Source organism: Sciurus vulgaris (assembly GCF_902686455.1).
Source record: "Sciurus vulgaris genome assembly, chromosome: 1".
Taxonomy (NCBI): domain Eukaryota; kingdom Metazoa; phylum Chordata; class Mammalia; order Rodentia; family Sciuridae; genus Sciurus; species Sciurus vulgaris.
The window spans coordinates 208,748,653-208,774,545 of NC_136461.1; the positions used below are offsets into that span (position 1 = coordinate 208,748,653).

The 25,893-nt window shown below is 48.2% G+C and overlaps 1 long non-coding RNA gene across 1 annotated transcript in view; it reads right to left on the reverse strand.

The window, feature by feature from the left end:
• Positions 1 to 2,214: 2,214 nt before the first annotated feature.
• The window catches only part of LOC306641719, an 80,048-nt gene continuing 56,369 nt past the window's right edge, over positions 2,215 to 25,893 (reverse strand). The window contains exons 2-3 of the long non-coding RNA XR_013758250.1: positions 2,398 to 2,812; positions 2,215 to 2,357 (exon numbers count right to left, since the gene is read on the reverse strand). This is a non-coding gene — a long non-coding RNA (uncharacterized lncRNA). The remainder of the gene's footprint in view (positions 2,358 to 2,397; positions 2,813 to 25,893) is intronic.

A 25,893-nucleotide genomic window follows, 5' to 3' on the forward strand; every position in this document is an offset into this window, starting at 1 on the left:
TTTTTCTTATGTTCTCTGCATATCTGCATGAAGCAGGCACCTTGCCCTTGGGTTTCTTGGCCACCTTAGCCATCCTGACTGTAGGCAGCTGAGAGGAAGCTAGCATGACTGAAAAGCGTACTCACACACGCTCACACTCACTCTCACACACACACTCACACACTCACTCTCACACACACACTCACACACTCACACACTCACTCACACTCACACACTCACACTCACTCTTATGCTCACTCTCACACTCACACTCACACTCACACACACTCACACACTTCATACAGACATCTGTTTCTTTTGCTCACTCATACAGTGCTTACCACGTGCCAGGAGCCACTCTAAGCAGTGTAAAGTATCAGCACTGATAATTCTCACAAGAAAACCGCAAGCTGGGCGCTGTCATTGCCCTGCATTACCTGGAGGCACGCCAAGGAGCAGGCGGAAGGGACGAGTGAAGGTGACCAGCAGTAAGCCGTCGTGGGGTGCATCCCTCTGCTTCTAATCCACCGCTTGGCAGACTTGGCACAGAATAAAACCAGACTGGAAGCTGAGGTCATGGAACTGGTACCTCTCCCAGTGGAGCTGTGGAGCCTGCCTGCGGCACACACCACAGCAGGGGGCATCCTAGGTAGTTGAGGAAAAGCAGCAGTGGAGGTGTGGGCCACCGGGGGACCTGTCCACCTAAGTCTCAGCCAAGCACCTGCAACCCACCAGAGCAGTTTCCTGGCCGTCTCCCCAGCCTCCCTTTCCCCCACCAGGAGATGATCTCTCCCTACCTCCTAAGTTCTGGGGGTGTGGGGGGACTCTGCATCCCCTCAGAGAAGAGCTGTGGTACAGCGTAGCCCTTGAGCCTCAGGGTGACCCACAGTCTGCTACGCAGTCATGTGTCCCTCTTTCTCCCATGCCATCCCACTGTGGGACAAGAAACACCAGGCCCGGGCTTCTTGGCTCATTCTCTTCCTCGGGGTCTGTATAACTACCAAACTGTGTGTTTTCTGTCCTGGGCCTGCAGTGACAAAGGACCCATACACCAGGAGCCTTAAACAACATAAGTTTATTCTCTCAGTTCTGCAGACCAGAAGCTGAGTTTGAGCAGGGTTGCTACTTCCGAAGGGGTTAGGGGCAGGTCCATCCACGCCCTCCCCCATTTCTAAGGCTTTACAGGGAATCCTGGTGTCCTGCAGCCATGACTGCACAGCCTCCACTGTCACATGGCCTTCTCCCTGTGCATGTTCCTTTTTATAAGTCATGTTGGAGAGGGGCCCCGCAGCTCCAATTTGACCTCAACTTAACCAAGTTCATGGGCAATGACCTCATTTCCAAATAAGTCCTGGGACTTGAGGCTTCAGCATGAGAAATTCTTGAGGATGAAATTCAACCCGCAATGCTTCCTCAATCTCAAAGCTGCCCTGGTCACTTTCCTGGAGAGATCAGTCCAGTCTCAAATCTGTCTGGTCATGGGTGAGCTGGACTCCACTCCAGCAGCAGGACCTGGTCCAACAGGTAGAGGCAGGCTCACCTTCAAAAGTCACTGCGGGGGAACTGCAGGACGGTTATCTGCGTGATTGTCACGAGCAGGACTTGTTTGGTGTGGTCCCTACCCCAGGCCTGGTCCCCTCACCCTTCTGTCTTGTTTTGGCTGTCTGTGCCTGTGGGTCCACCGGTCACCCAGGTCTAACCACACAGGCACACACTTCTTCCCTCCATCTGCCTTTCCCCCTGCACAGGACGGCCATCCGCGAAAGTGCTGAGGAGCTGACGTATCTATACTGTCTGTTGTACTATTTCTTCAAAGCTTCATTTTAATTGCTTTGAAAATAATCAGCTTATGGAATTTTTCTTTCAGGGAAGACTTCGACTATAAATTAAACTTCTGTAATAGATACAGAACAATCCAGAGTTCTATTCCTTCTCTGGTGAATTATGGCAATTTTTCTTCAAGATTTCTTCTATCTCATTTTTAAAATAGATTGGCCTGAAGTCACGTATCTGTCCTTTTAGCTTTTTCTAATATTTTCTATTATGGTTTAAAAAAACATGACATGAAATTTGCCATCTTAAGTTTTTCCTCAAGTACAAATAGTAGCATTGTGTTCTCATTGTGAGACGGATCTCCAAGGCACCCCCTACCTATGAATCCTATGAATCGGACCACTTCAGCTACCTCCTGTAAATGGAATCATACAACATTCATGAGGGTTTTCTTAATTTTTTTTTTTTTTTTCCTTGACTGGCTGTGCAAATCTGAGACCCAGCTTTCAATTCCTTAGGATGTATGCCTAGGAGTGGGATCATGAGATCCTCTGGCAGTTCTCTTAACTGATTTCGAACCTCTGAACTGCTCTGCCCAGCAGCTGCTCGGTTTTGCAGTCCCACTGGTGCTGCTGGAGGTCCGACTTCCCCAGCTCCTGCAGCGTGGTCCTGTTCTGGCGTCGGGAGGGCAGCTGCCAGGTAATGGCTTGCCCAGGTTTTACCTGGATGGCTGACGACGAGTGATGCTGAGCATCTCTTGTAGGCCTGTTGGCCCCTGGTGTGTCTTCTCTGGAGAAACATCCTTCCAGTCACTTGTCCGTCCTTGAGGCGCGTTACTTGGATTTACTGCTATGGTTAGGAGCTCTGTGTTCCAGGTGTGACCCTTTCGCAGATGTTACTTGCAGGCTGCTTTCTGCAGATGCCCTCTCCCTCTGCCCGTGCTTTGGTGTCATGCCCAAGACGCCAGGTCCAGTGTCATTAAACGTCCCCCTGGTGTTTTCTTCTGGAAGTTTCCATCTTTGTAGTTTTCCAAACTCTGCTTTATCCCTATGTATGTCTCCTTTAAAAATAAAATAAAACTTTATTAGTACTTTGCTCTGCTCTTCTTTCCTCATCAACCTTGCCTATTTTGACTTTTTTCGAAGACCAAATTTTGATTTTTGCCGGGCTTCTTTCGTGTATTATTATAATTGCTTTCTGCTTTTTCCTTTTCATCCTCTTCCCCCATTTATTTTGGGATATTCTGTTCTTTAACTTTCACAGTGAGATGTTTATTTCATTAGTTTTCACACGTTTTTCAAATATAAATATTTAAAGTTGAATATTTCCATGTATTGCTGCATACAGTATTTGCCAAACTTTTTAACAACATATTGAGATATAATTCAAACCAGGTAAAATAAAAGATAATCCATACCATTTAAAATAGTTGTCATTTCTGATGTAGTCATATAATCACACAACCTCTACCACCACCTAATTTAAGAAATTTCATCAACCCCAAAGGAAACCCCTATCCATTAGAAGTCACTCCTGTATCTCCCCACCCCTCCCCAGCCCCAGGAAACACCAACCTATTTATAGATTTGCCTGTTCTAGATATTTCATGTAAATACATTCATATGATATAGGGTTTGTGACTGGCTTCTTGCACTTAGCATATTTTCTAGGTTAATCTATGTTGTAGCATGTATCAGCTCATTCCTTTTTGTGGCTGAATAATACCCCATTGTGTGGATGAACAACTTTTTTATTTTTTGGTTTATACATCAACCATTTTATAATTTGGATTGTTTCCACTTTGAGGCTATTTAAATAATGCTACTTTGAACACTCATAGACTCATTTTTCTTGGACATGTTTTCAATTCTCTTGGATGTAAATCTGGGAGTAGAATTGCTGGGTCATACAGTAACTGTGTTTAAACTCCTGAGGAACTACCTCCATTGTGAATGCACCCTTCGTTTCTACCAGCTGTATATAAGAGTTATAGTCCTTCCATACTCTTTGACAGATAGTTATTATCTCTCTGTGGTTGTTACCTTCCTTGGCGTGGAAGAATAGGGCTCCATCAGAGTGTTGACTTGCATTTCCTTAATATCTAAAGGTGTTGAACATCTTTTCATGTGCTTACTGCAAATCCGTATATCATCCTTAAAGAAACATCTATTCAGATCCTTTGATCACTCTTAAATTATATTTGTCTTTTTGTTATTGAATTGTAAGATCTCTTTACCTATTTAGATTGAAGACCCTGACCAGAGTTATGATTTGCAAACATCTTTTGTTCTGTGGATTACCTTTTCACTGTTTCTGGTGATGTCCTGTAAAGCAAAAATTTTCTTTAGGTTTCTAATTTTGATGAAGTCCATTTAATTGTTTTTTCACTCATGCTGTTGATGTTAAATCTAAGACTTTGTTTAACCTAAGTCACGAATTTATTCTAAGATTTGTATAGTTTTTTCACAAATGTGCAGGTTTATTAATGAACTCTCAATTATATCTTACTGACCTATATATCTCTCCATATGCCAGCTCTACACTGTCGTGGGTACACAAATTCCCGGGTAACAGAGGGATCGTAATAGCAATTAAACATACTTGGTCCTTAACGATCATAACTATGCACCGTAATGGAACAGACGTGGCCATGGGGAAACACCCTCACAGGGGCAGTGAAAGGATGGGCCTCTGCTCAAGGAAGGCCATTTGGGGCACAAGCAATGGTTACGAGTTCCCAGGGAGCTGGTCCCATGTTATCCACTGGACAATTTGCCCCTCAGTCACTGTAGCCTTGTATATTTCTGTGGGTTGTTGCCTTGGTTACCAAACAATACCTCCCTTGATCTCTAGAATATGCTTTGTTTTATGTTATTCTTAATATTTTTGCATCTTTGGTTTCTGTTTCTTCCAGTTTGGAACCTGTTTGTGCTTTTCCTGTTGTTTTTATTAAGGGTTGTCCCTGATGTTATACTATCATAATTCCCTCATGAATCCTACCATGAATCAAAAGCATAGATTTGCTTCCTACATGCATTGCAGCAGCTTGGTTCTTGGGAACCTTGCAGCTCATGCTCAGTTACACTGCGCTCTGTCCTCTTTAACCACGTTTTCATTATTAATCACAGAAGTGTTTGTCGGGAGTTATCCATTTCCCTGTTCGTAGATCACTGCTCCTTCCTACAGCATAGCCTTTCAGGGGTCAGTTTTCCTTCTTTCTAAAGTACGGGCTTTAGTAATTCCTTCAGTAAATTTGAGTAGAAACACAGTTTTCCTATATCCAAAAGTGTCTACGTGGCACGCCCATTCTTCAGAGGCACTTTGTTAGCCCTGATCCTCAGGTTTTTCCTCATTCAGCATATTTTAACACTCTATTGCTTCCGATTTTACTTCTGTGATCCTAATTGTCTCCTTGTAAATTACATGCCCTGTCTGTGGGGATGTTTGGAAATCTCATCTTTGCTCTTGTACAGCTTTACTGCCACATGCTTAGGTATAAATTCTTATTTATGAGGCTTGTTATGAGTTATGCTTTCTGGATGTGTGTTTGGTATCTTTAAAGTAGAAATATTTCAGTCATTTCATCTTCAAATGGTTCCTTTTACATTTTATATCACTCCAGGAAACTGATTAGACGCGTGTTAGAATTTCTAATTACCTTTCATGGTAGAAGATCCTTTTGTATTTTCTCCTTCCTTTCTTGTCACTGCCTCTGAATCTATATTCCGAGTCACTCCTTCCTTTTGAGCTGTGCCTAATCTGATTAATTTCAGAAAGTGTCTTTTCACCTCTAATTCTATTTTAAAATTCATCGACTTCATGGCTGTTTAAAATCAACTCTATTCAGAAATTTTAAGTGTGTAATTCCATAAATTTTGGCGAATAGCTATAGAGTCACCCCCACCTTCAAGATATAGAGCATTTTCATTGTCCTCAATCCGTGGTGGCCTTGGGGCCATCAAGCCCTCCACCCGCTCCCTCATGCCAGTCAGCTCGCTCCCTCGTGGGTCTGCCTGGGCAAGGATTTAGCATGAGGGAAGCTGCACAGTATCTGGTCCCCATGTCTGGATTTTTGCCGTGACCACAGTGCCTTGGGTTTGTCTGCATGGCACGCATCAATAGTCCATTCCTCCTTATTAGTTTTTCAGAGTGTAGGCACTCTGTCGTCTAAGCACCCCACGACTTTTCACTCATCTTCCAGTCGTGGGCATTGGGCCATTTCAGTCTGTGATGCTATGGATAAAGTCTTTGTGTAGACATACCTTTTCATTTCTCTTAGATAGGTACTTGGGAGTGGGATAGCTGGTTCCTATGGTAAGTGTATATTTACCTATAAAATAAACTGCTCATTCTGCTTTCCCTTGACTTCTGAATCTTAGAACTGTATTCAGATGTCTCATTTTTGTAAGCCTGTTGGGCCTCTCCAACACAGGCCCGCCCTGCTTCTCTCTGCTCCCTGATACTGTTTTGGCACTCTTGTCACTAAACAGTGCCTACGTATTTCACTTACAAAGCTCTCCAGCGGAACTGAGCAAGTGCTGTGATGCTTCCTTTTTATTGAGCTGCTTGTTCCATTTTTTCTTGTAATTTCTTCTTTCTATGAAATCTCCCCTTTTAATGACTCCCCCAAGGCGCATCTTTTTGGTTATTTGGCATCCTTCTAAACAGGACCCAACTTCAATTGCCACTCAACTGTCTGATCTCCCCCTCCTAGAGGTTTCCTGGCCGTAAGGCTTGCCCAATTTGTCTTTGTGGGTTTGTAGCATTTTCAGACCTTCTGTGCCTTTATGTCCAAGTCCTTTTGGAGAAGGGCCAAGTGCTGGCATCCATTCTGTATACAACGCAGACCCAGAGAAGTCCCTTGGATGGTCCAATATTCCACAGCACAAAGGTCTGTACCATCCACACTCATCTCTGCTCTCTTGCTCCCTCCCTCCTCTCTATACTCTGTGTAATGACTTTGGGGTTTATGTTTGTGGCAATGAACACTGCCTGCTTTATTTCTTCTGGATACTTGCTCATGGTGGTCTCTAAACCTGCGACACTCTGGCTGGTACACACCTACCACTTGACAGGTGAACTATTCATTCTTCGGGTCTCGCTTGGCTTCTGTGCTAGCTCCTTTGGGGGTGACCTCCCAAGCATGGTAAGGAGTCTTCTCTGTGCCCCGAGTTTGTCAGGGTATTCACTGTATGTCCTTTGACTTTCTTATTTGTGTCACCAGTAGACTGAGATGCACGAGGTGGTTTCTGTAAGGTCTGCTCTTCTGTTCTTGGTTCCAAACCTAATGCCTGGCTCAGCACAGGTGCGCGATATCGTACTTGACTGAAGAAAAGTTAAGTGTGTATGTAACCAAGGGATCCCTCTAGACTTGCTGATGTTTTTCTCCTATCCCTGAGTGTGACCTTCCTTGTTGCATTACCAGAAGGAGCACAGAGTTTCAAAGGATGATTACAGCTTTCCCATAGGAAAATGGATTGGAATGTCCAGCAATAACCTTACAAGCTAGGCTATGTCTAAAACATCTAGGTGGTCTCTTTCTATTTCATTAACTGATGTTGGAGCATTGAGTTCTTAAAACTTCTGAAATTCCATCTCCTCCTCACCACCCAGGCTTGACTAGAGGGGAAAGGAAATGAGATAAAGTGACAGAATAAGCCTTCCTTTTCCCCCTCCAGGGGCAGGATCTGAAGGAGGAAAGGAGAGTCTGCATTTATTTGTGTTTTATAAAACAGAAATCATACTGTAGTGATTCTTACATGGTGACTTCATTCACTTCCTCAATTTCATGGGGGTTTGGATGTCACCCAGTAGTCTTCACTAAGAGGATCTTCTGACCATCCAGCACTTCATGGATACAGATTATCTAGGTGGCAGGGACCCAGGCTTCTCATCCCAAGTGTGGAGGGATGGCTGACATGACACGGCAGAGGTTCCTCTCTCAGGGCCGGGTCAGAGAGGATGTCAAATGGAAGGCTTTCTTCCACTGCCAATTTATCTCCAACATAACTGGATGCTCTTCCAAATTTGAGCACTCCACCGGCATCTGTGTGCCCTAGCATCTGAGGATCCCTGCCCTTGATAGTCCAGAGGACGTAGATGCTTGTGTCAACAAAGACCCTCAAACCCTTGCCTGCTGTGGGGAGCTGAGCATCAGCAGGCAGAGTGGGATGGAAACCAACAACTATTCTGCTCTCCCATGTCTCCATGCCTAGTGACCTCCTCAGAGTTTTAGTTGGACCACAGTTAGTTATATTTAATTGCTTTCCCCAGGGGCAGCTGGGTCCGAAGGGTCCAGTGGATGTCACCTGTACATCAAGAGCGGCTCCTGACCTGACCATAGGGAGAGTCATCGTGAGGTCTCTGAGTGATGAAATACACGAGGCTGGTGGGACACGGCTATCTGCAGGTGTTTCCAAGTAGATGATTGGGTACAGAGTCAGCAGGTACAGCTCTGGGACGCCTAGAGCTGGAATGTCACGGAATCAAAAATGTATACATCTGTTACACCACACTCTATACAGCACACACACCACAGGCAGAAAATGGAAGTATGTTTTTTTAAGAACAAAGTCACTTAAACATTAAAATATATAGTGTTTGAACAAAAAATATTTAAGCTATGTGTTCATGCATTTGGAGAGGCATAAATATAAACTGAAGAGACATTTAGTGATACAAATGGATATATTATTTATACATTTATTTGTATAGATCTCTTAGACATGGCCTGCTTCCTTCTGTTTCAAATATACCTTTATTTCCTTTCTTCAAAATAACAAAATTATGACTTTTATACATATATGTAATGAACACATGTTAAAGATTTCAATAAATTCATTGATTAATGATGGAACCAGTAAGATGTTAAGTTTAAAAAAAATCTGAAGAAATATAATCTGAAATCAGGAATGCTGAAATGAATTTGCTAATAGAGATAAAATTGATCACACTAGCAGAATGTAGTTTTTGAAATAGGCTATTCCTTTGGATGGGAGGAAGGGGTGGGAATCAATTGTCCTCTCTACCAGATGAAATCCATTTCTCTTTCCAAAGAAAAGCAGTATTTTTTTGACCCTCAAGTTTTTAAATAACTTAGAGCATTGAAAAAATAACACAGTGAAACCCTCTGGAGGGGTCAGATGGCTATGAAATCAGATAATCCCACAGAGTTTGCTAAATAACTCCCAGAGTCCAGTTGAAAGAAAATCCAGTACTTTCTTGCTCACTTCCAAGACTTCTAAGAATTTTCCTGGTTGTGCAATTGAAAGAGCACTGATTAGGAAGGAAGGAGATGTGAATTCCAGCCCTGGATGCCCTGTTGCATCTGTGTGAATTCTGGACAAATTGCTTAACTCTTTTTGGGATGTCATAGAGAGCCTCCCAGGAAAAATGGCCCAAATCCATAATCCCAGAGGACGACGTGTCTGAGATAACATATGCACTGTCTCTGCTAGGAAAGAGCTAGAGAGACGGGTTGAGGCAGGCTCGAAGGAACAGAGGTGGGATCCTGGTATTCTTGACCCTAAGGAAACACATTTATATCTGTCCCTGTTTTTTCTCCCATGAAAACTTCTAACTTACATACACTAAAGGGAACCTCTGGGAATCACAGGAGTTCTCTGGGAAAGTGTCTATAAGCCTGCGGAGGACTTTGAATGTGTGGGTTCCACCCAGCTGTGTGCTTTGCACGTGTTATGCTGCTGCATTCTCCCAATGAGCCTGAGAGGTAAATACCACGAGCTCGTTCTGAGCTGGTTAGAAATGGAAGTCTCAAGCAGAAATGGAAGTCTTGCACCAAGGGGGCAAGGATGCGAAGTGCACGTATGAACAGATCAAAATGCATTCCACTTTCATGTAGATCTAATGCATCAATTAAAATACATGAACAAGAGAGGAAGAGGCTGCAGGAGGGGTGGGGAGGGAAGTACTAGGGAGTATAATACACTAATAAAAACATTCAAAACAAAGAAGAAATGCAAATCTCTTGGCCAAAGACGCACAGATACCAGGCAATGGAGTTGAGGAGTCAATTGAGGTGTCTTCATTATGCAGTTAAAATTTGTTAAAAGATTAGAATGAACAACGCACCTACCTCTGGTAGAGGCCCAGAGCAAGCACTATCCCTGGTCTTTCCCCTTCAAGATCCTTCAAGCACTGACTGATTCGCTCGCTGGCTCACTGTGCTCGGCTGTCCGCCAGCAACCCTACACAGACCCCCAGCCTGCTCACCATGCTTCAGCTGGATGAAACCCCAGCATCTGGAGATCCTAGGAAGCCTCACCTCAAGGAGAAGACCGAGGCCTGAACAGCCCCAGGGACTGTCTAGTCCAGAAAGCTGACACATCTGCAGCTGTGACCAGAACCCAGGAGCCCCTCTGTCTCCTACACCATGACCAGTGCAGGCCCACCCTGTGCCCAAAGGAGGCACGGCACACCTTCCCTGCTCCTCCCTGGACCTGGACCTGAGTGTCTAACAGAGTTTGCGCTCCATTCTCATCCCTCCACGTTGTTTCCGTGACACTAAAATCCAAATGAGCCCCACGGAAGCCACCCCGCACACTGACCACTGGCTCGTTCCGCTTCTTTCCTCCAGCTCTGGGCTCCTGGGAGCGCTTCCCTATTCAGCTCTGGGCCAGAGGCCCAGAGACTTCCTGTCGAGTGCCACACTGAACTCAGGTTAGCCGGCTGCTTCTCATGGGGCTGAGCTGAGTCTTCTCCTGCAGGGAAGGGACAACACGGCACCACCAGGCAAGGCTCTTGGCAGGATCACACCAGGGAGGCCAAGAGAGCCACCTTGAGCATCACAAGGCTCAGTCACGTCCAGCTGCATTCAGTTCGCTGGGTGCTGTCGTCAGTGAGCTCAGCCTCCAGGTGCTGTGCCCTCCCACTTGACGTCCCCCAGCCCTTGGGCATCTCCAAACCCAGTTCATTCCTCCAGGAAGCCTTCTCTGTTGCCCAGTGCGGGTGACAGCCCATCTGAGTTTTTACACATGAAACTTCCGAGCTGAGCACTGACCCCCTGCGTGTGGCCGCCCCTCATTACGCTCCTCCTCTAACCCATGAAACGATGCCACTTGGAACTATGTCCCTTCATTTACATGCCCCTCACGCAGAGCCCTGTGTCCTGCACACAGTAGAGGCTAAATGTGTGTTTGTTGCATAAATGAAAAAGCAAGCAGATGAACCTGGTGATGGCCTCTCCCATCAGGAGGGTGCCAGAGCTGCAGAGGTGTCTCTGCTCCTGGTCACTCTTCTGCAATTGATTAGATCCTGGCTGGTTATCTGGGGATTGAAAATTGGATTGTATCTCCATTTTGAATGAAACCGAAGACAAAGTCATTAGAGTAATGACTAAGGAAAGTCAATCTATGACATTTAATAGGCACTGTCAGGAATCTGGGTCCCACATCAATGCCTCCTTCAAGTGACTCTATCAAGTGTGAAGAGTCATAGCACCATAAGCCTACATGAACCCACAGGGGTGACTTCGTCTCTAATTTCACTCTTCCCTGGAGGAAACTGAGGCCAAGGGGAGAGGAGATGTGGCCTGAGACCTGTGCCCAAGGCTGTTCTGTGCCCAGAAGTTGCTATGGCACTCACTCACCTGCAGCTCCTATAGCTGCACACACCTGCCTTCTGAGCTGTGCACAACACCTCTGTGCAGGTCATCTGCAGGAATGTGCTTGTCACTAACCAAGACACATTCCCCACTGTGTGCCAGGCAGGCCTGGGCTGCTGAAACCTTGCCTTTAGGCTCTGCCTCAGACCAGTAAGCCCTCTGAGCACCCTGCCTGAGAAAAGTGTGCTGCATTCCTTAGGCTTGGGCCAGCCCACAGGCTGTGCTAGCAATAGCATCTGTAGTAGATGGCATGTGCCTGAGGTTTTGGGTGCACCATGTCAGTCTGACCTCCAGCAGACAAAGCACCAAATAGCTGAGGTCAGACTCGAAGGCACTGCCACCTCCGAGGCTGGCACCAGTCCAATTGACAGTTTGTCCTGCTGTCACATGTCATTGCTGGGGGGACTGAGCACTTTGTGCAGTTCCACTGGAGAAAACGCTCAGAACTCATGCCAGCTCTCCCCAGGGCTCCACCCATGCACCTTTCTCATCAGCAGGTTTTAATCTGCATCCTTCTTACTTTAATAAACTAACCACCAGTACGAAGGTTTTTGAGTACTGAACCCTCCTAGTAAGTCAGCAGACCTGAGGGTGGACTTGGAGACACAATACAGTCCCCTACTCCATTCATCCGCATGTCACACACCTGTTGAGGTGTGTGTAAACTCCAGACAGATGGTGCATGGTGGAGACCAGACATGCCAAGTCTATCAGCAGCTTTAACTGTACGATCATCCCAAGCTGCATGGCCTGAAACGCCTCCGGGTTAGCTTGTGACTCGGCACCTGTGGTTTGGCCAGGCTCAGCCAGGCTGTTCTTCTGCTCTGGTTGGGCTCACTCACGTGCTCAGCTGCCAACCACCTAGTGGCTCTGAACGGGGCGGAGCTGGATGCCAGGTATGGCAGCAAGGGAGACTGGACTGCATGTCTCTTCATCCTGCAAACTAACTCAGGCTCGTCACATGGCGGCAGAGCTGCAAGAGAGGACCCTGACATGCGAGCTTTCATGCTGCTAGTAGCTCACTGGTCAGAGTAAGTCCCACTGCAACCCAGATTCGAGGGGCAGAGAGAGATTCTGTGCAACACCACACTCTGAAGGCAGGGATACAAAGAAGGGACGAATCCGCAGCTGCTTTTGCAATCTACCACATGGGGACACCAGTGACCCGACAGAGCCTGGCAACACAGGCGCAATGAAGGGACAACTGCAGGCTCTGAGCTGGCAGCAGAAGCCAGCAGACCTCATCCTGTGGCAGTGCTGGCCTGGGCCAGACTGTCACCAGCAGCTGGGTCAATAAAACAACAAAACAAATGCCCCACTTCTCACCACAGATCAACAAACCACAGTTTATTGTTTCAGTCTGAAACACAAACAGGGACATTTATCCAATACCATCAAGGCCTCTGAAATTGCCTTCCACATGACCACCTGCACGAGTCCTTCCAAATCCACTGCTCCCTGTATTCTCAAAATAATTTCTGTGAATTAGTAGCTATTGTCTCCATTTTATTGATGAGGAAAGAGACCTGGAGAGGTGATGTAGGTTTCCCACCAACATTCAGGCCCAACGTGGGCGCCAGCACCATGGCCATCCTGTGTTGGGCTGACTTATCTAGCGCCACGGCATGCTTTGAGGTAGCTACTCCTGCTCCTCCATACAGCAGCACACGAAGTGCACAGACCTGGGCAAGAAAAGTTTTATTTCAAGTCAGTGATTCAGAATATGTGCAAACACGAGGAATAATCTTGCGGCTTGGAGGGAGCAACAGCAAGAGACAGACACAGCAGCTGGCGCGAGGGTGTAATTGCTGGGCTGTCGACACTGGCCCCTCCTGAGGGCAGGCTGGGCTCTGGGGTCAGGGAGACCACATTCACATACCAGTTTCTGCCTTGAAGGGTCACCAGAACGGCAAGACGGGATTGCACCGGTGTGAGAAGTGCAGGAACGGGGGCCATGAGGGACCCTAAGTCTCCCGGAAGCTGGAGCATTCCATTGCACTCCAGGACACTGGGGAGCCAGGCCAGTGCCTCTGATTTTCCACTCCCTCCATCAGAAGGATGCATCCACCCTTTCTTTCCATGGTACTGGCTACTCCCACCCATTGGGCAGAGCACTGTCCCTGCACTGGGACTTGCTATTGGCTGCGGGAAGTTTCCATTTGCTCCTCTCATGTTCCTGCCACTCGCCCTGAGAAGCCATGGCAGCTGCTGGCCAAGGACATTGGAGACACTACTGCAAAGTTGGACCTGACCCCGGACAGAAGCAGAACCCCCTGCAGCCTGTGCATCAAAGGGAGCTGCAGTGGGAGAGGTGCTCTGTCGGGTGTGGGCAGACTCCTGGGAAGATGGGGCTACAGGTCACAAGGTCTTGCCATCATAGTAGAAAACCACCCACCTTCATAAAATAGCCCCTGGCATGTGACGGGGCCCTGGTGAAATGCCCACCCAGGAGATATGAAATGAGCTGCATCCAGAGCTCCCTGTCACGAGATCTACCAGGTCATATGGTTAAGTGAAAGATTATATCTGGAAGTGAGCATGAGTGGGACTGGGGGCAAGGCTGGCAGCTTGAGCAGGTGGCCTCCATGGGTGCCTCCCTTAGCTCACACCTGCAGCAAAATACCACCCCTTCTGACCAGCCATTGGGGGGGCACGGCCCAGCTTGTTCTCCAATGGGTTGGCCTCATGTGCAGGCAGGAGTCCATGATGGACTCCCCTGTAAACTGAAAGCAATACCATTCAACTTTGGGGTGGTAGTGAAGATTTATTATGGGAACGTGTCAAGTACTAACAGCTTCAGCAAATGGAAGATAGGGTTGGTATTTCCCTTGAAGTCATTAGAATAAACCATCACAGCAAGGGAAAGCCGGCAAGGAGCCAGTCACGGGACCTGCACTCACTTCCCCATGTCCCTATGGCTCTGGAGCTGCTGCCTCTCCTGGATGCCCTGCCCATGTCTCACAGAGTCCTGGCATATGCCAAAGTTGAGCTCTCAGTAGGCTTTGCCCCCTCCCCTGGTCAGCTCCCCCAAACCTCTCTGGAGCCAAGCATAGGAATAACAAAGCGGCCATCTGTAGACAAGCCAGAGATCGTCAGCCTGGGTGAGAGTCCAGATGCCGTCATTTCAGTCTGTGCACCGCCTGCAGGAGAGGAAGGCACACAGGCCCACATGTGGGCACACACCTGCTTACAGCCCCCCAGAAGGGCGACCGCGGATGAGCCCTTCCTCACGGCAAACTGGATTGCGAGATGTGCTGGCCCCAAAGCTGACCCCTCCCAGCAGAGACTCTTTTCCTCTTCTCTAGGGCAGCAGGGGAAAGCTGGCCACCTGGAGGTCAAGCTGGCCTCCCAGGTAAGATCTCATTCATCTTTGAAAATCCATGGACTCAGTTACCAATTTTGAATGGTGGAAACATACATGTCACAAGAATCCAGATGTGGAGTTTGCTGTAGAAGTGCGACTTTGTGGCGGGCCTCTCTGCACCTGCCCTCCTGACCACCACGACTGGAGTCACTGCTGCTGGAACAGAGCACCCCAACTCTGGGCATCGTGCGGTAGGTGAGGCCTCTCCTCATGGCTGCTTCTCTGTGGTTAGTGACCACTAATTCCTTTGTGTACTTGAGCTTGTGACATGCACTGGGAGACAATCTCTCTCTTTATAGAAATCAGAAGGGACCAGAGGTAGAACTCGGCACAGAGCATTAAAAATGGCCTTCTACAAATTCTTTTCCTCCACCAACTGACTTTGGGGCCCTTGGAAGAATTTATTTCATGTTTCTGAGCTGCTTTTACCTGTCCCCATTTTTCATAGGAGGATACAGATTCCCAGAAGTTAACAGAGTAGCAGCCCAATGTCAAAAGCTAAGTGGAAGAACTGACTTTGACCCTCTCTCCATCTTCCCTACATGTGGGCCTTTACAAACACCTCATGTCCTTACAGGAGGCAAACAGGAACACTAAAGACTGACCCTCACCAGAAGTCCCCTCGTTCCTATTGCCGGCAACACCCCTGAGTCACCAGCACTGGTATAGTTCAGACAGCAATAGGAAGTCTGAGCCAGGACACCGGAAAGATCCTGTGATTCTCCCCAGAAGGGCAGGGTCGGAGCTCCGGGCTCCTCCAAGGCACGCTTAACCTGAGGCTCACTTCTCGTCCCAGTGCGGTCTCCCAGGACGAACGGCATCCTCAAGGCTGAAGGTCTTGAAGGTTCCAAGCTCAAAAGCTCATGTTCAACCTAGGGCCAGGCTCTGAAGCCACTGGCACTAGGAAGGCTGAAGAGCAGAGGGCTGGATTAGGAGCAGGATTCAGAGGCCTGTAGGCAATTGACCTTGGGCCAAGAAAAGGAAAGGGCTTCTTCCAGCATCTTTCCATCGTTGGGTCACCCTCTAGTCTGGTTCTTCCCTTCCTCTCCTTCAGTAAGGTGGTCACTTGACAAGCTTGTAGTCCAAAGCGCTTTGCCCTCTGTGCCTGGCCCTACAGAGGGCAATGAGGGGATGAGAAGGACCCAGCTCTTTGACCACAAGCATCTCCTGGTTCAGAGAATGAGATGGACAGGCAACTAGATGAACTGTGACCTCTGTCAATGGTAATGGGCCACTGGAAACTCACAGTCTCATGAGAGCCCAACCATAAGAGGGCACAGCTGGCTCCGTAGGAGGGGGTTGGTCAGACTGCACAGAGCTGTTGTGGAGCTAGAGAGCTCCAAGCAGGTTGCCACCTGGCATGGAGTGCCAAGAAGGGGCAGACGCGAAGAGCAGTAGTAAAACAGCCCCAAGGTGCCAAGCCGACTGGGAGAACGTGGAACCAGAGAGGAAGGAACAGGAGTGTCTGCCTGGTGTGCGCGCGCTTTGCCCGGGCAGCGGGGGCACTATGATCCTGGCCGCAGCCCTGTCTGGATGGGGAGGCGGCACACACGCGTCACCTCTGGCAGGACTCTTGCTCTTACTGCAGCGTCTTACGCCCGGTGGTCAGCAGTGGTCCCAGTTGTTAGTCCCAGAAAACTCTGGAAATGGTGTTGCCTGCAGCTGGAGCGTGGCTCCAGGGCGGCAGGACTAATCTGCCCATGAACAGTCCCCAGCCTGTCTCCACCAGAGCTTAGAGGACACGCAGTTGGGCCCACCAAGTCCGGCCTGTAGTGGCTGCTTGGGTGCCGGGGACTCTGCTTTCTCTTGACTGGCTCCTGTCCCTTAGCCCATGCTGTGCCAGTTGTAGCCCTGCTTGCTGCATGTGAGGTGGTGACCACAAAGAGCAAACAGAAAACAGTCTTCTTACTCCTACACTCACGTCAGACCGGCTGCGGTGCAATTCACCTGCCCATTCAGCAAACAGTCCACGCCACGGTCGGAGAGGCGGGGCTCCATCCTGGCTCCTCTGTGAAAGAGGAGACCAAGGCTCAAGCAATGCAGACTGGGCCAAGGCCCAGGATGAACCGGGTCGGAGGCCACTGAAGAGAGAAGAGCAGGCAAGAGGGATGCGACCCCTGCCTTCAGGAGCAGAAGGTTAAGACATCAAACCCAAATCGTGATGTCACTGCTACGTGTGTCTCATGAATGAGAAACGAAGACACGGGTCAGGCATTTGGGGATAGTGAAGAAGGTAAGATGTCTCCAAGCACATGATATCAGAAGCGAGGCCAGGAGCATGAGGAGCCAGGTTTTCAAGGGGCTTAGGCTGTCTAATCAGGACTGGGGTGGAGACCGGACTGGGGTGGAGACCGGGCTGGGGCAAAGCAGGGACCATTAATGGGGCAGACTAATCCTGCCTCACTGGTCCCTTTGGGGTTGGGAATCTGACAGGAAGGAGTCTGGAGAGCTGGGCCGTCATCACAGACTCCAGGCTACCCGAGGCAGAGAAGCAGGATACTGTAGTGGGGGCTGTTTGGGATGGGGGGCAGGAAGGACCCGAGAGGTGAGGCTCTGCGCTTCCGAGCTCTGTGGAATGGGGAAAGGAGTAGCACAAGCCTGGTTGGGCTTCTCCCCTTCCCCTTCTCCCTGTGAACTTGATGGGCCTGGGAATGCTGTCCTGGGGAGAGATACCAATTCTGATGTGCTAATCTGATCCTGGCATAATTGATTTGACAGCTATTTCCCAACGAAGCTGATGTCCCTGTTCCTGTTCTTTCAAGACGGTGAATTCCTCCTAAGTAAACCTGGTTCCCTGGGGACACCCTAGGGCAACAAATATGTTAGACAGGAGTCTTCGCTAAACCAAAATTCAGAGGAGAACCCAGACTCCTTTTCACTTCAAAAGGTTACAGGGAAAAGAAAAAAAAAAAAAAAAAGGTTCTCATTTATTCTTGTGCTGCCAGGCCACTGGGGGAGAATTTGGAAAATGTATACACACAGATAATAAGCCTGGTGCCAAAAGGGGTCTGATGCCCCCAGCTGCAAAGAGCAATTAGTGAATTCTCCATTCGGGCTGTGCTCTCCTTTCATTGTGATGCATAATCGCTGTTTCCTTGAGAAAGTCTGTGCACCTTAATCAGATTTCACTTTGTAAATCCCACATTCTTCCAGAGAGAACATGCAAATGAACGGTCACCTCTACCTGGTAGCAGATTAACCCCAATCTTCCTTCTTGCAAAAAGTACAGGAATTTCAATTGAAGACATTAAAACATTATCACAGAATTCCAGAAAACAAGAAGCACAGGGACCTTAACCTTCTCCTGATCAGGGCCCTTCTTAACCTCCTTGTCCAGTCCTCTAAGTGGCTTTGCACCTGTGCATCTCTGCAGAGCCAAGGGCCATCAGGCCACTCCCCAGAGACCACGCTCTGGACAACTGCAGCTACCAAAGGCTGCTGTCTTCCACTGAGGGCTAGCTGCTTCTGCCATGCCAGCCTCCGCCCCTTGCTACCTCTGTGTAGCCAGGGCTCTTGCTCTTGGAGGAGCAACAGGTCGTGACCACCCTGGACAAGTCATTTGACCTCTCTGTGCTTCAGCTTCCCCTCCAGAAAATCGCCCTGACAATAGCGTGATCACCCCCGCACAACACCCTCCCGGATATGACGACGCCTCTCCTAAGCAAAAGGAGCCAACCGTGTCCTTGTCACCTCCACTGTTGTCCTCGCCAGCATCGTGCATCTGTGTCCCAGTCACCTTCTCCACCATTGTCACCATTCTCATTTAGATGGTCACAAACAACCCTCGCATGTTCTCATGTGCTTAGGCGACCAGGGCAATGCAGGCATTGTGTGCTGGTCAGTCGGTGAAAATGCTCCTCAGACCAGCCACCCGACTCCCTCCCCATGGCTCCCCATCTTTAGGTGGGGAGGCTAACACATAAAAGCCCTTGCGCCCAGCCATCTGGAGTGGAAGAGAGCACCAGTGCCCTGGAGCCGTGGTCCTGCCCGGGGTGCTGATTTCTGGGGTCCTGGCTTCCCTCCAGGACTTGGGCACTGTCCCGACACCAACCTGGAGCCACGGTGGTCCTTGCATGGAAAGCAAGATGCTTGTGTTCTTTCTCTGCCTGATGCTGCTCCCTACCAGGGTGGTCGCTATCGACAGAAATGAGTGCAGACATGAGAACGCAGAGGGTTAACTGGCTGACTCCTCCTCAGCCAGGCCCTCTTCCCGAGATAGCAGGTTTCAGGGTGATATCTTTTGCCACGACCTGGCTCTAAAACCTACCTTGATTATAGATATTTATTTAATGCCTTTACGCCTATGTTTCCTCATCTTGTCCAACATGGTGGTGGTAATGCCCACAACATGAAGCTGTGCGCATGGAACAGCATGATCCATGCCAAGGGCTAGCGCTGCACTTAGCAGTAAATGCTCGATAAACTAGTTATCTTCTTTTTTACTTTAAAATGGGGTTAAGAACGATCTCTCACTGCTCTTGTAAAGACAGGCTTACAGCTCAGCCCGGGGTCTGACTTGCTCAGGAGCTGCGGCGACACTGCTAGCTTGTTGCTTTTGTTTGCTGCCACCCCCAGTCTCGTGCCCACCACAGCTGAGCCACCCGTCATGGCCAGGTCCAGTCTGATTGGAAGAACTGGCAGCTGTGCCAGCCATCCCTGACTAATGCTTCCAAAAAAGCTTTCGAGCTGCATTCCAGACAGCCGCTCTGGACTGGCCACATGGGGACACAGAGCCACATGCAGGCTGCTCGCGCCTGGCAACCCTGTGCACCACGGCCTGGGGGCTGGAGAGTGCTCAGGTGGTGGATGATTATCCCACAGGCTGCCAAGACCAGCATTCGAACGAGGTATTATTCAAATCCACTGCTCTCCAAAGAGCTCTGTCATCTTCTGGGCTCCAGGACACGCAGCCAGTCACAGAGCCACCACCTGGGGATGCCTTGGAGCAGAGAGTGGGAAACCTTACAAAGTGAATGATGTTTGCTTTCTCTGAATTTTCAACCAGGGAGCTTTTTCCTATACTTCTCCCCTAACCTTCTCATTGCTTCCTTTCAAGGAAGGGAGAGAGGGGAAGGGGACAGAGGGAGGAAAGAACTTAGCCAGTGCCCTCAGATCTCTTCCTGCCCTGAGTTCCCCCCCTGCGGGCCATACGCATCCCCAGGCGCAGAAGGGCCCCAGAGCTCACAGGGCTCCTGAGGAACCTCCTCCACCTCTTTCCTGCAGCACCCTCACCAGAAGCCCAGGAGAACTCTGGAGAACACAAGCCTGAGTGCACGGAACACGCATCAACACACAACACGTACTGTGCACTCCATACCCACCCCTGTGGCATGGACACCAGACACCTCCCCAGAGGACTTCCTGCCCAGGATCAGGGAGTGTGGTCAACAGGAATCCTCTGAGCTCAGCCTCTTCATCTCAGAGGATCACTGGGTATGGACTATCCCCAGAGGGTCTGGCCTTGACCACGGTGGCTGAGGCAGCAGAGGCACTAAGGCCCTAACGTCCTGGCCTTCTTGGATGTTCTGATGGGCATTGCCTGCTCCACAGTCCCCAGCAGGTCAGCCGAGGTGCAGTGGATCTTTATGGCACTTGGGCCTTTTCCTCTACCCAGTCCTCCTTCCTCCCCACTCTGCCACACATGGTGTCCTCGCAAATATTGTGAGTCCCAAACTGTCTCAGGGTCACACTGTCTCAGCCTGTACCAGTTCAGGGAATGGTGTGAGCAAGACAAGGAGGCAAGGTGGAAGGGGAAGTGCCAGCCCTTGGGAGAGCCACCACCTGGGACTATGACATGTCTGTAAGGATCACGGTATGTGGTGGCAGTGGTCGAGGGCCACAGATGTTTTTCAGAAAGATAGAAAATAGCTGGGAGCAGAAATCGGCCCTGGCAGCCAGATGTGGAAGCTTCTTTTAGAAGCAAAGACATCCCCATCTCCTGCAACTGGAGTGTGAATAAACAGGGCCACGTCCAGGACTTGGTAGGTAGAGTGGCCGACCCTGGAGGACTGGATGAGGCCCAAGCAAGTCAGGTCCGGAACACTCGCTGGGAAAGCCTGGGACCCTGACCCGAGGATGGCCCCCAAGGATTTGCTCCAAACCCTCCAAGGCAGCAGATGTGGCCCATTCCTCCCTCTTAGGATGGCCTCCCCCACGCTGGAAAGTGGCACAGAGACCTCTGCCCCAGGGAATCACTCTCCCTGTTCCTGGCCACTAGGTCACACAAGAGTTGCTCCTAGACCCCTGGAGGATATAAGGACCCACACAGAGCGCAGAAGGATCACTGCTGAGAGTAGAGAAAGATATTCCAAGCACAGGAAGCAGGTGCACGTGGGAATGGATGCTGGTATGTAGAAAGAAGACCCAGCAGATGAAAGCCTTCAAGTACAGGCCCAGAGGCCTCGGCACCTGCTATGACCCTAGAATTTCAGAGGAAAGCCTCTGGTGGTCCTCCATGGGCCAGCACCGAGGGAAGGAGCGGCATCACAGAATGTGGCTCCCCAACAGCAAAGGTAACAATAGGTTTTATGAAATTGTCGCTGCTGGGGGCCATTCTTAATCACCCTAGGCCCGGGGCTCACGGTTATCTCTCCTACTGGCAAGGCTGGAGTGAGGATCGGGCCCTAATGAGAGCTAGAGAATTATGAGGCCCCTGACAGAACACAGCGTCCGCAGGGGCAAAACAGGTGGGCAGACAGTGAGGAGGTCCTAGCCACCTGTACCTGCAGAACAAATCAGGCAGAGCGCAGGAGGCCAGGCCACAATGTCTTGTCCCGTTTCTAGACTTGGCATTTTAACTTTGCCCCGCCCGGGCCATTGCAGAGGCCTGGCAGGTGAGTGACGTACGGTTAGGAACTCGGGATGGGCTGAAGTGTGTCCTCCCTAACCCCAAGAGAGTGAGGAAAAATACACAAGATAAATCATCTGTAGTGTGTACATTAATGGCCATATACAGACACGTGTATGTGTGCAAGAGAGTTGTTTAGTTTCTGGGTAAGATTTTGCTGTGTCCTTTCCCTTTCTGTAACAGTATCAAGAAACCCAAGATTATGAAGATATTCTTTTGTTTTATTCTAAAAGCTTTAACATTTTGCCTTTCAGATAGGATGTTTCATATCTACTACCTTCATGTCTAAAAGCCAAGGTTTTGGCTTTCCTTATGGAAACGACCCTTTTGTGTGCTGACACACTGGGCTGCCTTCTGGTCAATCCAGGCGACATGCCTGTGGGGGGGTTCCTAGGCACTCGCTTCTCATCATGCAGTCAATCATCCTTGTGCCAACATCAGGCTTCCCTGACCACTAGAGATTTGAAATAAGTCCTGCAGGAATGTGCTAGTCCTTCACTTCCTGTCTTTTCAGGTTTGTCTCATTTGCATTTCCATAAAAATTATCACTTTGATCAGGACTGCACCAAATCTCTAGATCAGCTGGGGTTTGATAAACGCTCCGTTTTCTGATCACAAATTTGGTATCTATTACATACACTTAAATCTTCTTTACTTCTCTCGCTTCGATATCACTGCTGGGATTACAAGGGTGGGTTTGCCTCTCCTGCACAGTTAGAGGAGCAGCACCGCATCACCTAGGAGAGCAGCAGCGACTCCTGCAGGCACACCTGCGGCAGACTGCCTCCTTACCATGGGGAGGGAGGGGCTCCGGAGAAGTGTGCCCTTAGCAAAACCACAGCCATTGGATTCAGGGGACAGCAGCTGGGGTGTTAAATGGTAGACCCAGGATCTAGGCCAAGCAACCAGGCCCCAAAGTCCAGTTTCCTCATGGCTGTGCTGGCAGGAAGCACTGTTCCTGGCCCCCGTCAGCCTTTAGCGTGTCTTCGCAGTGCTTTGAGGATCTCTCCATAAACCTGGCGGCCGTTGATATGTCTTCTTGAAGCAAAGTCTATTCAAGTCCTTGGCCCATTTTTGTTTTAATCTGGCTATTTAGAGTCTTGTGTGTTTTTGTCGTTTTCTTAGTACATAGAGAAGTTTCTTATATATTTTAGATCTTTATCCCTTGTCAGATACATTGTTTGCAAATATTCTCCCCCATCCCCTAGGTTACCATTTCACTGGGACAATTGTTTCCTTTGCTGTGCAGAAGATTCTTCCATTTGATGTAGTGTTACTTGCCTAATTCTGCTTTTATCGCCTATGTTTTTTGGCATATGCAAGAAATGATTGCCAAGGCCAAAGTCAAGAAGGCTTTCCACTTAAATATAAGGTATCTAAAGTAGTCCAGCCATTGAAGCGTGGACTAGAATGGTAGCTGTCATGAGCTGGGGGAAGAGAGAGGAGTTTGTTCAATATAAACACGTCTAGAGATCTGCTGCACAATGGGGTGCCTATGTTAAACATGGCATTGTGTGCTAAAAATACTTAGATGAATAGATGTCATGAGAAGCATTCTTACCTCCTCCCCAAACACACGCAATAGAAAGGAAAACAGATGGACCCACGAAAAGTGTTGGAGGTGATGATCTGCTTGATTGTGGTGGGTTCCCGGACACAGGCACGTGTTCAGACTCCTCACATGGTGCACATTAAACATGTCAGGGGTTTTGTCTTTTGAATAGATGTCAATAAAATTGTTTACAAAAAAGTAAACAAATTAACAGATTGGGTTGGGGATGTGACCCCGTGTTAGGGTGCTTGACTAGCGTGCACAGGGGCCTGAGTTCAATCCCCAGCACCACAGAAAAAATTAAAAAGAAAATAAATTATAAATCAGCATGAAGTTAAACTTCTTTTTTCAGCACCCATCTTTCTCCAGGAAATCGACCTCTTCCTGCTTCCCACCTAAATCTCCCATTCACAGGCACCAGGCACGCTGGTTCCTGCACTGTTCCCACGAAACCCTGGGCTTACTGGGTTTGTGCAGCCTAGAAGCTGTCCTCGGGGCGCCCTGCCAACTCCTCCCCAGTCGGTGCAGTGCAGGGTCTGCCCTCCAGGGGTCCTCCCTGAGCAGCAGCCCAGCCCACAGGACTCTCATTTCTCTGAACTTGAACAGTGTCTGCACTGATCACTTGGCAATTAATCATGCTGGGTGAAAGCTCTTCTCCTACAGCATGGAAACATACATTTGTTATTTTACTTTGAGTGTTTATGTATTGTCTCCTAAACCAAACTGAACACTCACTCAGGAACCGCATCAGTTCAAGAAAATGATTCAATTCATCAAAATCCTTCCTGTGCTATTCATGCCACAAGAAAATGCATGAAAATAAGTGATATTTGTCTTTCTTCAAGGAAAAAAACAGGAAGAGCCCTAGACTAGAACATCCATGAGGAGAGCTCAGGTTCAGAATCCACCAAACCAGGAGACCCAGGGTGAGGTGCTGAGCTCCTACCAACTCTTAATCAAAAGAGAGCCACTCTTACGATTTGCTTTTTGTTTTATTTCTTAAAATAGGGTGAAAGGATTCTAAGAGGAAAGAGAGATAAAAAGTCCTTTGGGGGAAAGAAAAGTGTTCAATGTGTTCAAGGAAATGAAAGGAAATCAGGCCACTTATGTTTACTGTGAAATGACAGATTCTCAGCACTATATGGATTATCTCACTTCAGTCATAACAACTCTGAGGACTGACTTCACAGTTGGGCAAACTGAGGCACAGAGAAGCTAAGTAACTTGGCTACGTAGTACATGGTGCAAATGGGATTCCAACCCAGAATCACGTTCCACGGACTGACCTCTGCTGCCGCTGTCCTGGCTAGCTGTGTCCTGTGGAGCAGGAGAGATCTGGCCAGGGTTCTTATGTGTTCTTCTAAGTATAATAAAAGACATTTGTAAGTATACTAAAACCACCAAATGGCTTTAAGCAAGGGAGCGCATGATCATTTTTTTGCAGTAAGAAGGTCACATTTTAATAGATTTCATCAGTACAGTCTACCTACAAAACCTGAACAATATCCAGATTATTGAAATATTTCAAACCAGCACTTATGATACAAATATCCAAATAGAGAGATCATTAGCAGAATTTAAAAGTGTCTCCTGCCCCATTCCAATCTCTACCCTCCCCTCAGAGGATTCATGTGACTGATCTCTAGCACAGAGGTGAGCCTGCGCGTGCTCAATCACAGAATGTCCTGTTTGTGTGTGGCTGGGTTCAACTCCAAGTTGTTTGTGAAACTCACCCATGATGCTATCTACAGTTGGAGCTCATTCTTCATTCTTTTTTTCTTACTTTTTTTTTTTTTTTTTTTTTTATTCAGGTACAGGGACTGAAGACAATAATTGTGAGTGTGCAATTTATTATTGACTCTTAACTAGCCACTCTATGAACAGTCATTTGTGTTGTACACGCCCAATTTTTTTACTATAAAAATTGCTATTCTGAATATGCATAGCACACACACACACATGATATTTAAGGATATACACTTAAGGCTGGAATCACTGAGTCGTAGAGGATGTACGCAGCCAGTCTCCAGCTCCACACCTGCACCAGCCATCACCGAAGCCGCCCTCGGTGGGAGGTGTGTGGGATCTTCCACAGTGTCTTATATTTCCAGTTCCTAGTAGAATTGGCCCTCTTTTCTCAAGTTCATTGGCCTTTCATGAAGTCTGGTCCTCAAACCTTTTTGTCTATTTTTTGGGGGCCCTATTTGTGTAGATTTTTTTTTTAAATATGCCAGCTATGAGCCCTTTGTTAGATATATGCTTGACAGTCTTTTTTTAATTTTTTGTATTCCATTGTACACAAATGGGGTACAACTTTTCATTTCTCTGGTTGGGTGCAATGTAGACTCACACCATTCATGTAATCATACATGTACATAGGAAAATGATGTTTCTCATTTCATTATCTTTCCTTCCCGGCATCCCCTCCTCACCCCTCGTTTCCCTCTATACAATCTAACATTCCTCCATTCTTCTCTTACCCCTCCCCACCCTGTTATGTATCATCATCCACTTATCAGAGAAAACATTGAGTCTTTGGTTTCTTGGGATTGGTTTATTTCACTTAGCATGATATTCTCTAACTCCATCCATTTACCTGCAAATGCCATAATGTTGTTGTTCTTTATGACTGAGTAATATTCCATTGTGTATGTATACCACAGTTTCTTTATCCATTCATCTATTGAAGGGCATCTAGGTTGGTTCCACAATCTAGTTATCATGAATTGAGCTGCTATAAACATTGATGTGGCTGC